This window comes from Canis aureus, chromosome 12 (genome assembly GCF_053574225.1).
Source record: "Canis aureus isolate CA01 chromosome 12, VMU_Caureus_v.1.0, whole genome shotgun sequence".
Taxonomy (NCBI): Eukaryota; Metazoa; Chordata; class Mammalia; order Carnivora; family Canidae; genus Canis; species Canis aureus.
This window is the reverse complement of record NC_135622.1, coordinates 28,720,652-28,731,205: the sequence shown is the minus strand read 5'-3', so window position 1 is coordinate 28,731,205 and position 10,554 is coordinate 28,720,652. Positions and strand designations below refer to the sequence as shown.

Sequence of the window (10,554 nt, the reverse complement as noted above, 5' to 3'; positions counted from 1 at the left end):
TGTGGACATGATCTCAAACACAAAATTTCATCACCTATAAATGATGCTATTTTCAAGAGGTTCACATTGGCTTTGGAAAGTCTTATTCAGTCCCGGCCACAAGTACGGCTCTTTGTTCTATAAAACTGAATTACCACCAGCCTTAGAAAAGGGTTTTCAGGGAGAATGTCTTCAGGCAGCTGTTGTCAGCAGGTAAGAAGAATCGTTCACATTGGTGTTTCTCACCACGACTCCAGGGAGTGCTCGTGGGACAGTGGCTCCCAGGTCAGTGATGCCATGACCACTTGAAGCAGCTCTGCATATGCCTCTGCCTCCAGAAGCAGTTCATTGGCATCATGGTAGAACTGTCCCCTAACTGGTCCTGTCGGGCAGTGCTCCTCCCTCTTCTTTCTCTGGAGCATTCCAGAAACAAGCTGATGGGTGGGGGTTCGTGTGAGTATTCCTTGCTTCTTCTAAGGCCTGGAATGTGGGGACACAGATGTAAAGTGGCCCAGGGATCCCACCCTACTACATCACTAGACCCTGAACGGTTCCAAGCTAGGATAGTCGACACTCTGGGATAGCTGCTTCTTTCCCAAAAGAGACCTCATCTTTATCAATTATGAGGACTTCTAAGACACCAGCTTTCAATAGTGGTAAAGAAGGGAGAGCACAGTTTGGAATGCATCATAGGTCAGCTGGGTTGTGGTTGGTAATCCTGTTATTTTGTAGTGCACCATCTATTAATGCCACTCCCAAGTCACCCACAGTCACCCTTAGTTTGCAACTAATGGAAACAACCACCTCAGAAAACAGAGCCACAAAGTGAATGGCTGCTTTTTATGCTAAAGTTGAAAGTCCTCAAATAAAAAGGGATAAAATGGTTGCTGTGTTGGGCTGGAGACACTATGCCTGCAGGGGAGGACACTGTTGTCTCAAGGATCGCCTTCCCAGGGAAGGGAAGATGGGTCTCCATTGTTGGCACACATTCATAGTCCTCTCCAGATCGTGTCCTCCAAATTTCATGTCTCAACCATTACAATACAGAGCTCTGTTTAAGTGGAAAATGTTGTCCAAAACAATGGCAAGACATAAAACCGCTCCGATTTCTAACACATTGTTCTATCAATCATGATACTTCATCCTGATGCATATATACTGCTAGAGTTTCCAAGTTCCTAATCTAGTTAGAGTCTGATGCCTGCAGTCCCACACTGGGAACCTTCTAGCTACCCTGACTCCTGAGTCATGAAAAGGAAGGCAAATCACATTCTCACCTTTGCAAGTTACTGCCCACACCCCTTGCTCTGGTGTTAGAGACCAAGAGATGGATCAAGTTCTCGGGGCAACTGTGGAAACATAACCCGGAAAGTTAGGTATCTGCTTGGACTGTGTGCCCTCAGACAGTGTCACTGAAGATCCTGTCTTAAAAGCAGGCAAGTGGTGGGTGGGAACTCTGTGCTTGCTGACCAGCAGGCCAGGAAGCCCAGAGACTGCCTGAATCTATTCCCAGCTTCACTGCTCACAGCTGGGTGACCTCAAAGAGGTTGCTCAGCCTTTCTGAACCTCACTTTTCTCACCTATAAACCTGGTTAGTTAGATCAAATTGACTGGATTTTGTGTGATTTGAATAAATTAGCATAATGAGCCTAGCTCAGTGACTAGCGCACTGAGATGTTGGGGAGATATGCCCAGAAGCTACCAGAATAGAAGGGATGCTTCTATTAACAACCCTGCACCGATTCACCCTTTACCCACTCCTACCTGTCTCCAAAAAGGGTAATCACAGTCCTGGTACTTATTTTTGTTCAAAAATGATGTTTCAGCAATTCTTTGTCAATAAAGGTGAAGCTAACTCTTAAGCTTAACAAAAAGAAAATAAGGCCCTGAACATGCACAGATGTGCTCTCTGCTGACCCCTGGTAACAGTCTCAGACCACTCTGCTTTATTTTGGGAGAGTCCAGTGTCCAAGGGTGCTACTTCACACCATCTGCTGTTTCTTCCTCAGTAGACATTGGCTATCAACCACAGACCTTCCATTTGTCATTGAGTGTCTCTCTGAACCACCATCAATCTTTTGATTCTATTTTGCCCCAACCGTTGATAAGTAAAAGTCTCTCTCTTTTTCTTTCTTTCTTTTTTTTTTTTTTTTAGAAAGAGATGTCAGTCAATCTAATGGAACAATTTTGAGTTTTTTCCCTAAGTCTGATCAATATATGCTATAAAATACATAAGGTCATTAGAGCTTTCTACCAGAAGAAAAAAAGAAAAATCAAAGGATGCAACTCACATGACTTTAAAGGAGTATTTCAAGCGCCTTACCTGCCTATGGTCTTCAGTTAGTGAAGAGATTTACAAATATTATTAAAGACAAAATTTCTTTAAAAAAAGAAAAAGACACCTAAGCTTTTCCCCTCTTCCTATCAATGCTTATCTACAATGCTATGGATAAATCACTCTCCCAAGAGTTGGTCTGAGACCTTATGATTTTATTCGGTTTTTTTTAAGATTTTATTTATTTATTCATGATAGAGAGAGAGAGAGAGAGAGAGAGAGAGGCCGAGGGAGAAGCAGGCTCCATGCCGGGAGCCTGATGCGGGACTCAATCCCGGGACTCCAGGATCATGCCCTGGGCCAAAGGCAGGCGCTGAACCGCTGAGCCACCCAGGGATCCCTGATTTTATTAATTTTTTAAGCTGCTACCGACTGCCACAGTGTGTGCTTCTGGGGTTTACCACCTCACCAGCAACGGGCTCAGGCCCTCCCCATTGCAGAGACATTAGGGCCTGCCACCTCCAGGAAAGCACTCAGATTTCTACATGGTGTAGGCCAGCTGTGACCCAGACCTTCATAGAGAACCTGCAAGTACAACCATTTCTGGCTGAGTTTGTGTTTATGGTTGGCAAGCAGGTAGATAGTGCCAGGGGACCAGGTGGTGGCTGCTGTGTTGAGATGGGGAAGTAAACCACTCAAGAGGCAAAATTAGGAAGGACAACATCCGGTGGCTCAGGTCATGATCCTGGGCTCCTGGAGCCTGCTTCTCCCTCTTCCTGTGTCTCTGCCTCTCTCTGTGTGTGTCTCATGAATAAATAAGTAAAAATCTTTTAGGACAACATTTTACTTTTGCAACCATCTGTGCATTTTGCCTACCTCCTAGTCGAGGTGGCACAATATTGCCATCTACTAAACAGGCAAGGAAACATCTAGCCTCCTTGACAAGGGAACTCGTGGCGCCTCGGTCTCCACAGAAAAGGACCACACATACAAGCGGTTTGCCTTTATTTTCTGAGTAAGGGTTAATAAAAGTAATGATTGAAAAATTCTCTGCCAAATCCACAAAACATAATCTCAGCCCCGAGACCAAATGGTTTCAATTCCCTGCTCCTTCTCCTCCCTCCTGCCTTCAAGATAATTCTGGCAGACAAGCGGTGCAGAGAGCAGGTTACCAATCTTTAGTGCTCAGTCCTCCCACGGCCAACAGACAAACCTGCTCTGTTTTTCTGGGGATAACCTTGCCGTGGTTCTCACTTCTGTTCTGTGTCACCTTCTTTGAATGTTTCTTTATTTTATTATCAGCTACAGGGCAAAGTTCTAAATGATTTCTTCTCGAAGGGCTGTCACCATAGCTCCCAAGTTACTATGGGACCATCCCGTATTCCTGTGTGGACAATGACCAGGACACCCATGGCCAGCCCTGAGCCAGGCAGGGGAGGTGGTGTGCCTCTTATCCTAAAGATTGGGGGTCTCTCTTTCTCTCTCTCCCCCCCCCTCTTTTTTTTTAAAGCTTTCCATATGTGTTATACTATATCAAGCCTGCCCTTTCTGTTGGGGCATCCCTACATCAGTCTTCGGTTGCTAATAAAGCCAGCTCCCCTCTAACTCTTCTTTGCTTGTTCTCTCTCATTCAGTGGACTCAGGCACAACTGGATTCTAACCCAGTTCCTGAGAGACCCTGGAAAAGTCACTGAAGCTCACTTTCCTTACTCATCTAGCAAACAAGGACAATAAAGGTGGTGCTTCCTCAAGCTATTGCCAGGGAAAAATGAGTACTGAGTATTTACTATATGCATAGGTCTGCACATAGTAAATGCTCAGTAAACAGTGTCACTGGTTGGGGTGGGGGAGCGGGGTGCAGGAGGGTTATCATTTTCATGGAGGCAAGAACTGGAAAACAAAAGAGTAAATGCAATCTGGTTGAATACTTCAGTTTATAACAATGAGGAACTAGAGCCCGGAAATGAGACATTTGTTTCCCAAAGGTTCTTAGGCCTGCCCACGTGGGGCTCAGGGGCAGCACCTCCTCATACCTTTACCATCTCTGTTGACCCCGCTCTGTGAAGGCCTAAGGTCCCCGCAGTGATACTACCAGAGTGAGAATGAAGTAAGAGAAAACCTGGTGTGACCTGACACTCACTTTATGTTCAAGAGATGCTTCTGATCATGACTACAACTCGACTGCCTAAGAACGAAATATGGCAAAATATTTTCAGAGCTCATGTTGCTTACTGAGAAACAGTGAGTGTAACAAAGACAATTATAATATGAAAGGTCATCAAGGTCAAGCCCACGGGCTATTGAGACTAGAGTATGTCTCTCACAGTCCTGGACTGAGGTGTTTACAGAAGGATCTACCCTTGCTTTCCTAATCGGCAGTGAGGGCTGCCATCATGCTGGGGATCATCATTCTCATCAATCTCCAAACTATTTAGATTTTTAACCAAGACTTTCTCTCAAGACAACCAATTCCAAATGTTGACCAACTTATTTGTCCTAACTATACCTTATTAGACCTTTCAAGACTGTGGTGGGCATGCATCAACAAGGTGGTGTTGACATTGTTCATACCCTCTGCCTTCACTGCCACCACCTTGAATCCTGCCATTTCTCAAGATCCTGCGGTGCCAGGTGAGATATAAAGCCCTCATTGGTCTTATCTATCAAATCTGGATAACAACCCTCAAAGGCAGGTCCTGTCACCATCCTTACCTTACCAATAAAGATTGTCAGGTTCTGGGGGCGACTGGGTGGCTCAGGCACTTAAGCATATGCCTTTGGCTTTGGCTCATGTCATGATCCCAGGGTCCTAGGATCGAGTTCCGCATCAGGCTCCCTGCTTAGTAGGGAGTCTGCTTCTCTGTCTCCCTCTGCCACTCCCCCTACTTGTTCTCTTTCTCTCTCTGTCAAATAAATAAATAAAATCTTAAAGAAGACTGCTAGGTTCTGAAAGGCCTGGGATGTCTGGGTGGCTCAGTGGTTGAGTGTCTGCCTTTGGCTCAGGGCATGATCCCAGTTCAGGCATGTAGTTCCACATTGGGCTCCCTGCTTGGAGCCTGCTTCTCCCTCTGCCTGTGTCTCTGCCTCTCTCTGTGTCTCTCATGAGTAAATAAATAAAATCTTAAGAAAGAAAGAAAGAAAGAAAGAAAGAAAGAAAGAAAGAAAGAAAGAAAGAAAGAGAGAGAGAGAGAGAGAGAGAGGAAGGAAGGAAGGAAGGAAGGAAGGAAGGAAGGAAGGAAGGAAGGAAAGGCCAGAGCCTTGCTCAGCTCGTGATGAGTTAGGACTCTCTGCCCCATCCCCCATCTCCAGCGAGTGGGTGGAGATTGAGTTCAATCTCATGCTAATGATTTAATCAGGTATGCCTACATACTGCAATTCCAGATGGAGCCTGAAATATGACGACGGGGCTCGAGGAATTTCCTGGTTGGTAAATATATTGATGTACTGGGAGGGAGGTGCACCCTGATGCCCCGAGGACAGAAACTTCTGCACCCACCACCACTGCCTTTTACCACCCTACCCCCTATCCCCCAGACCTTGCTGCCCTATGCATCTCTCTATATGGCTGATCATTTATATCCTTTATAATGAAATGGTGATTGTAAGTATACCACTTTGCCGAGCAATGCAATGTGAGTCATTCTAGCAAATTATGGAACCTGATGGGGGGACCATGGGAACCCCCAAACTGTAGCCAAGTCGGACAGAACCGTGAGCAGCCTGGTGATCTGGGACTTGCGACTGGTGTCTGAATGGAGGGCAGTCCCGTGAACTTGCAGGGAACTTGCAGGGCCTACACTAATTCTGGGTAATGTCAGATTAAACTGCAGGACATTCAGTACATGTCAGAGAATTTGTGTTGGAATGGACGTGCCCTCTACCCTTCCCAGCTCCTGGAGAAAGTGTCCCCATCCCATGCCTTAGCCTCTACTACAACAGCTTCTCTGATCATACACCTGTCTTTTGATGAAATCACCACCACCACCACACACCTTCTCCAGCTCAGATACTTCCTGGTTGTGTTCAACATAGTCCCAGATGGTTAAGAGAGGGGTGTTAATTGGCTAATGTCAGTACTGAGGGGCAGACAACTTAACACAGCTTTGAAAGACTCGTCATCGATAATGTGGTGAGCATAACACGTGAACCTCTATTCAGCAGTAAGTGAGCTGACCATCACTGCTAGCATCATTGTTCACAAATGTTTAACAGATTACCTTCGAGAGTAGTACATGTCGATAACGGATTAGAGATACAGGAAGCCTGCTCCCCTTTCGAGAGCTTAGTGTGCGTTGTTGATGTGGTCGGCAGGCCCCTTAAATCAAGTTTCCCCTTCTTTCCTCAAACTAGAGGCCAGTGATGGGGGATTTCGTGTTCTTTCCACAAATCTGTTACGGAAACACACAGCTTTATTTAAGACCTTTTTTTTTCTTCTTTTGAAACCCAGCATAAGATTCTCTATCTTGTTCTCCTAACTCAACACATAAAATCCCCCACATCCCTAATGCTCCCTCCATCTCCCCAACAAACTGAACTGAAGTTTCCTCCAACAAAAATACTGCACTGCAAGTTTACATTTCCAAATGACTTTTACACACGTAGTCCTTTGTGTTTTCTTTCCAGAGCAGAAAAGCCACTGTGATCTCCCTTTTTAAGTCTGAGAACACCGAAACCTCAGAAGTGACAACAAGCACTTATTCTGCACAGGCCATGGTCATTTCCATGCATTTCCCCATGTGGTCCTTTTAACAGCCTAGAAAATCCAGCACTATTAGTGACCCAATTTACACTGAGGAAACCGGTTCAAAGGAGCCAAAGCGAGCGAAGAGCTGAGCTGGACTTTTACCCCCAAGTGCACAAAGCCACCTCCATGCGTTCTTGGGTGCCCACCTAAGGTGTAAGCTCCGAGGGCAAGCCCCTCTCTGCCTGGTTTCCTTGAGCTAACACAACAGATCTTGACCCAGTGGTATGAGGAGACCCCTGGGTCTGTGTCAGCTTCTTCCCTCCCCCTCACTTTCCTATTAATATTCTTCCTTATGAGGTCAATAGAGTCAAGGTCAATGGGCAACAAGCCCATTCTACTCACTCCTCAGACTCCTGAGCTCTTAATCCTGCATTTCAAATCTGTCTCCCACCTTCTTGCTCTCTTTCTTTTCCTGACTCTCCGGACGTGAGGATCTCTCCTTCCCTGGCACCTCCGCAACCCTGAGGTCCAGCTCATTCTCTGCCCCTCTCCACTCAAGACATGCCATTGCCATCTCCTCAATCACCACCTCCAGGTGGGATTTGCAAGTTTCCAAGGTTCAAGCTAAGGCCTTCAATTTGTCATGTTTTTGGCCAAATCACTGGATGCACAGTATGAACCCAATAAATGTATGTTTGAGTCAGAAACCCATAAACAGAAGTAACCAGTGGTTTAAATGAGAACAATGCTAAAACCATGAAGAAGAGCCAGAAAAGAACAGTCACTCAAGGAGCTAAGCACTGAACATGCTTTTATCTATTTGATCCTCACCAAAACACTCAAGTAGATGTCATGATTATTCCCATTTTGCAACTAAGAGAAGCAAGTTTTAGGGAGGTCAGGTGTTTTTCCCAAGATGATGTAACTAGCAAACAGCACAGTCATAACTCCAGCCAGGGCCTAACTCCAAACTCTTGGTTTCTCTCCTCAGTAACTCATTGCGTGGCCCTGCCCTGCCAGTCCTCAAGATCCCCTCTACCAGATGAGGGAATTGAAAGAGGTGATCTCCAAACCCATCTCAACTCAAAAATGCTGAAGGCCCCTGTGGGGACATGCATTCTTCCAAAGAAAATCATAGAGCAGGAGATGAGGCTCATTTGGGGAGGGTGGCTGAAGGAATAGAAGGGCAAAGGACAAAATTCTTTTCTTGGGGATAATCATTTCTAAGTCTCACTTATTCGTTTGTGAAAACCAGTATGTGGTTTTGGCCAGAGACAATATCTGAGAGTAATGGATCAGCTTTGAACCATAGACACAAGCTCCTGGAAGGTCCCTGTAGTGTCTGACCTGGGCCCCAAGTCCAGGGTTGACTAAGGCCTTGAACCATCAGCCCTGCTCCCCTCTGGCTTCCTTTCCGGAGCTCCTCCTGCCCCAGGAAGCTTCTCTTTCCTGGCCTGGAGCTTCTTCTTTTCCTGACTTCCTGGTGATCCTGTGGTTCCCAAGGGCCCCAAGGAGGACTCAGGCCCTCTCACCTGCTTCTCTTTCCCCTAGCTTTTGGCACCTAAAAGAGCCATACTGTCCATGTGGCTGCCTCCTGCAGCTCTGAGAGTGATGAGGTCCCAGAGAGCCCATGGAAAGCAAAAGGTAGACCTAGGTTTTCTTTTTTATTTTAAAGATTTAATTTTTTATTTATTCATGAGAGACACAGAGTGAGAGAGAGAGAGGCAGAGACCCAGGCAGAGGGAGAAGCAGGCCCCATGCAGGGACCCCGATGTGGGACTTGATCCCGGTCTCCAGGATCACACGCCGGGCTATAGGCAGCACTAAACCACTGCGCCACCGGGGCTGCCCTAGACCTGGGTTTTCATTTCTCTCCCACAGAATGCAGACCGGGGTTCTGAAGCCCATAGAGGCTGCTGTAACAGACTGGGTACTTTAAGCAACAGAAAGGTATTTCTCACAGTTCAGGAGCCTATAAATCCAAAATACTAACAGATCTGGAATCTGGTGAGAATACTCTCCATGGTTTGCAGATGCCTTTCTCCTCATTATATCCTCACATGACAGAAAGAGAGCAAAATCATGTCTCTGTGCCACTTAAAGGGCACTAATCCCATCCATGAGGCCTCCACCCTTACAGCCTAATCAGCCCCCACAGGCCCCACCTCTTCATACCACAACATTGGGAGTTTAGGCTTCCCCACATGCATTTGGAGGGGCCACCAATATCCAGTCCATAGTGAGGGGCAATCAGGTGGCTGTTAGTGTTTACAGCCCTGTCACTCGGCTTCTGAGCAACCCAGAATCTGCCAGAGAAGGTGGAATGGACAGGACAAACCAGGAACCTCTGCAGGCCTCAGCCCTGATGGAAGCAAACCACAGCCCCTCCTGGGACTGGCAATGAGGACAGAGAGGCCACAGGGAATTGCAGGCGAGCAGCCACCCCTGCCACATTTCACATCTGGATTCATCCCCTAGGATGCAAGGATTCTGTAGGCAATACTCAGGACAATGACACCAAAAGGACACCTCCACAGATACTACTTACCAGCAGGGTAAGCAGGACCTGGCTTCTTAGGAGCTTCAATGGCTGGGCGCACAGCCTGGGCAACTGGTTGGGCTGGAGGCTCCGAGGTCCTCCTCCCACCACTGCAGCTGCGTCATCCTGGGGAGAGTGGGGGAGGTCCTCAAATGATTTGCTCAGAGTCCTTGTGAAGATTCAATGAAGGAATCCACCTACAGGGTTGCACAGAGCTGTTCTCATCCTGAGCATTAGAACAGTTCAGAGGATGAAGAAGAGAGAGCACAGGACAGGTGCAATTTGTAACTCCACAAATGCACATGTTTGCGAATAACAAGCATGGCGCATTTACACACTGAGCACACTCCAAACGCTGTGTCCCTCCTCTGGTCCTCCCTAAACTCATCCTCACGCTTCGCATCAACGTCTGTGATCGCTGCTTTCTTGAGGGCCAGCCACACAGCAGGAAGGACTAGATGGAACAGAACCATCACTACCTTCCTCCTGCCCCTGGTTGATTTGTGAGGCAGGACAAAATCCATCTCCTTCTTTTCGTTAAGGTCCTAAGGACTGAACCTGAGATCTTCATTAACGAGTGATGGCCAAACAGTACCTGGACAGGTGTCTCCTTCAAGACCATGTCTCCCATTCTTGCACATTTTCTTAGGCTATATTTCTCTGCTTACTGGCAGTAGGAACTCACCAGAAAAATATGCTTTACCTTTGGAGATGATTTGCCTTGAGGTCTGGATTTTCCACTCTGCTTTTTAAGTGAGAACCTGCTCTAGCCAAGTCCTTTTTAAAGGCATCTGCCCAAATTTGTGTCCCCAAAAGCTTGGTTCTTGGAAAAACACAAGGAAAAATAGACTCAGAGTGAAGATTTTGGAAGAGACAGGCCAGGGATTGAGAAGGCTGTCCGTGGCCCTTGAGGGAAGGCAGTCTGAAGCTGCAGATCCTTCCTCAGCTCCCTCCCCTGCCTCAACTGCAGAAACTCTTCACTCCTCTACTTCATTCCCTGGGCTTTGAGTTTTGAGCTAGATGATTAAACACACAAATGCTGAAATGCCCACACCCAACCCATTTCTCTAATTTTAC

At 46.7% G+C, this 10,554-nt stretch overlaps 1 long non-coding RNA gene across 15 annotated transcripts in view; it reads right to left on the bottom strand.

The window, feature by feature from the left end:
- The window catches only part of LOC144280867 (uncharacterized), a 74,485-nt gene that overhangs the window by 7,705 nt on the left and 56,226 nt on the right, over positions 1-10,554 (bottom strand). For 7 of the 15 annotated variants that reach the window (XR_013349286.1, XR_013349291.1, XR_013349289.1 and 4 more), the window contains 4 exons: positions 9,487-9,703; positions 6,472-6,642; positions 1,257-1,328; positions 226-459 (listed from right to left, as the gene is read on the bottom strand). This is a non-coding gene — a long non-coding RNA (uncharacterized LOC144280867). Of the gene's footprint in view, positions 1-134; positions 460-1,256; positions 1,329-6,471; positions 6,643-9,486; positions 9,704-10,554 lie in introns of all 15 variants that reach the window. The other 8 variants (XR_013349294.1, XR_013349293.1, XR_013349288.1 and 5 more) reach the window with 7 other exon arrangements.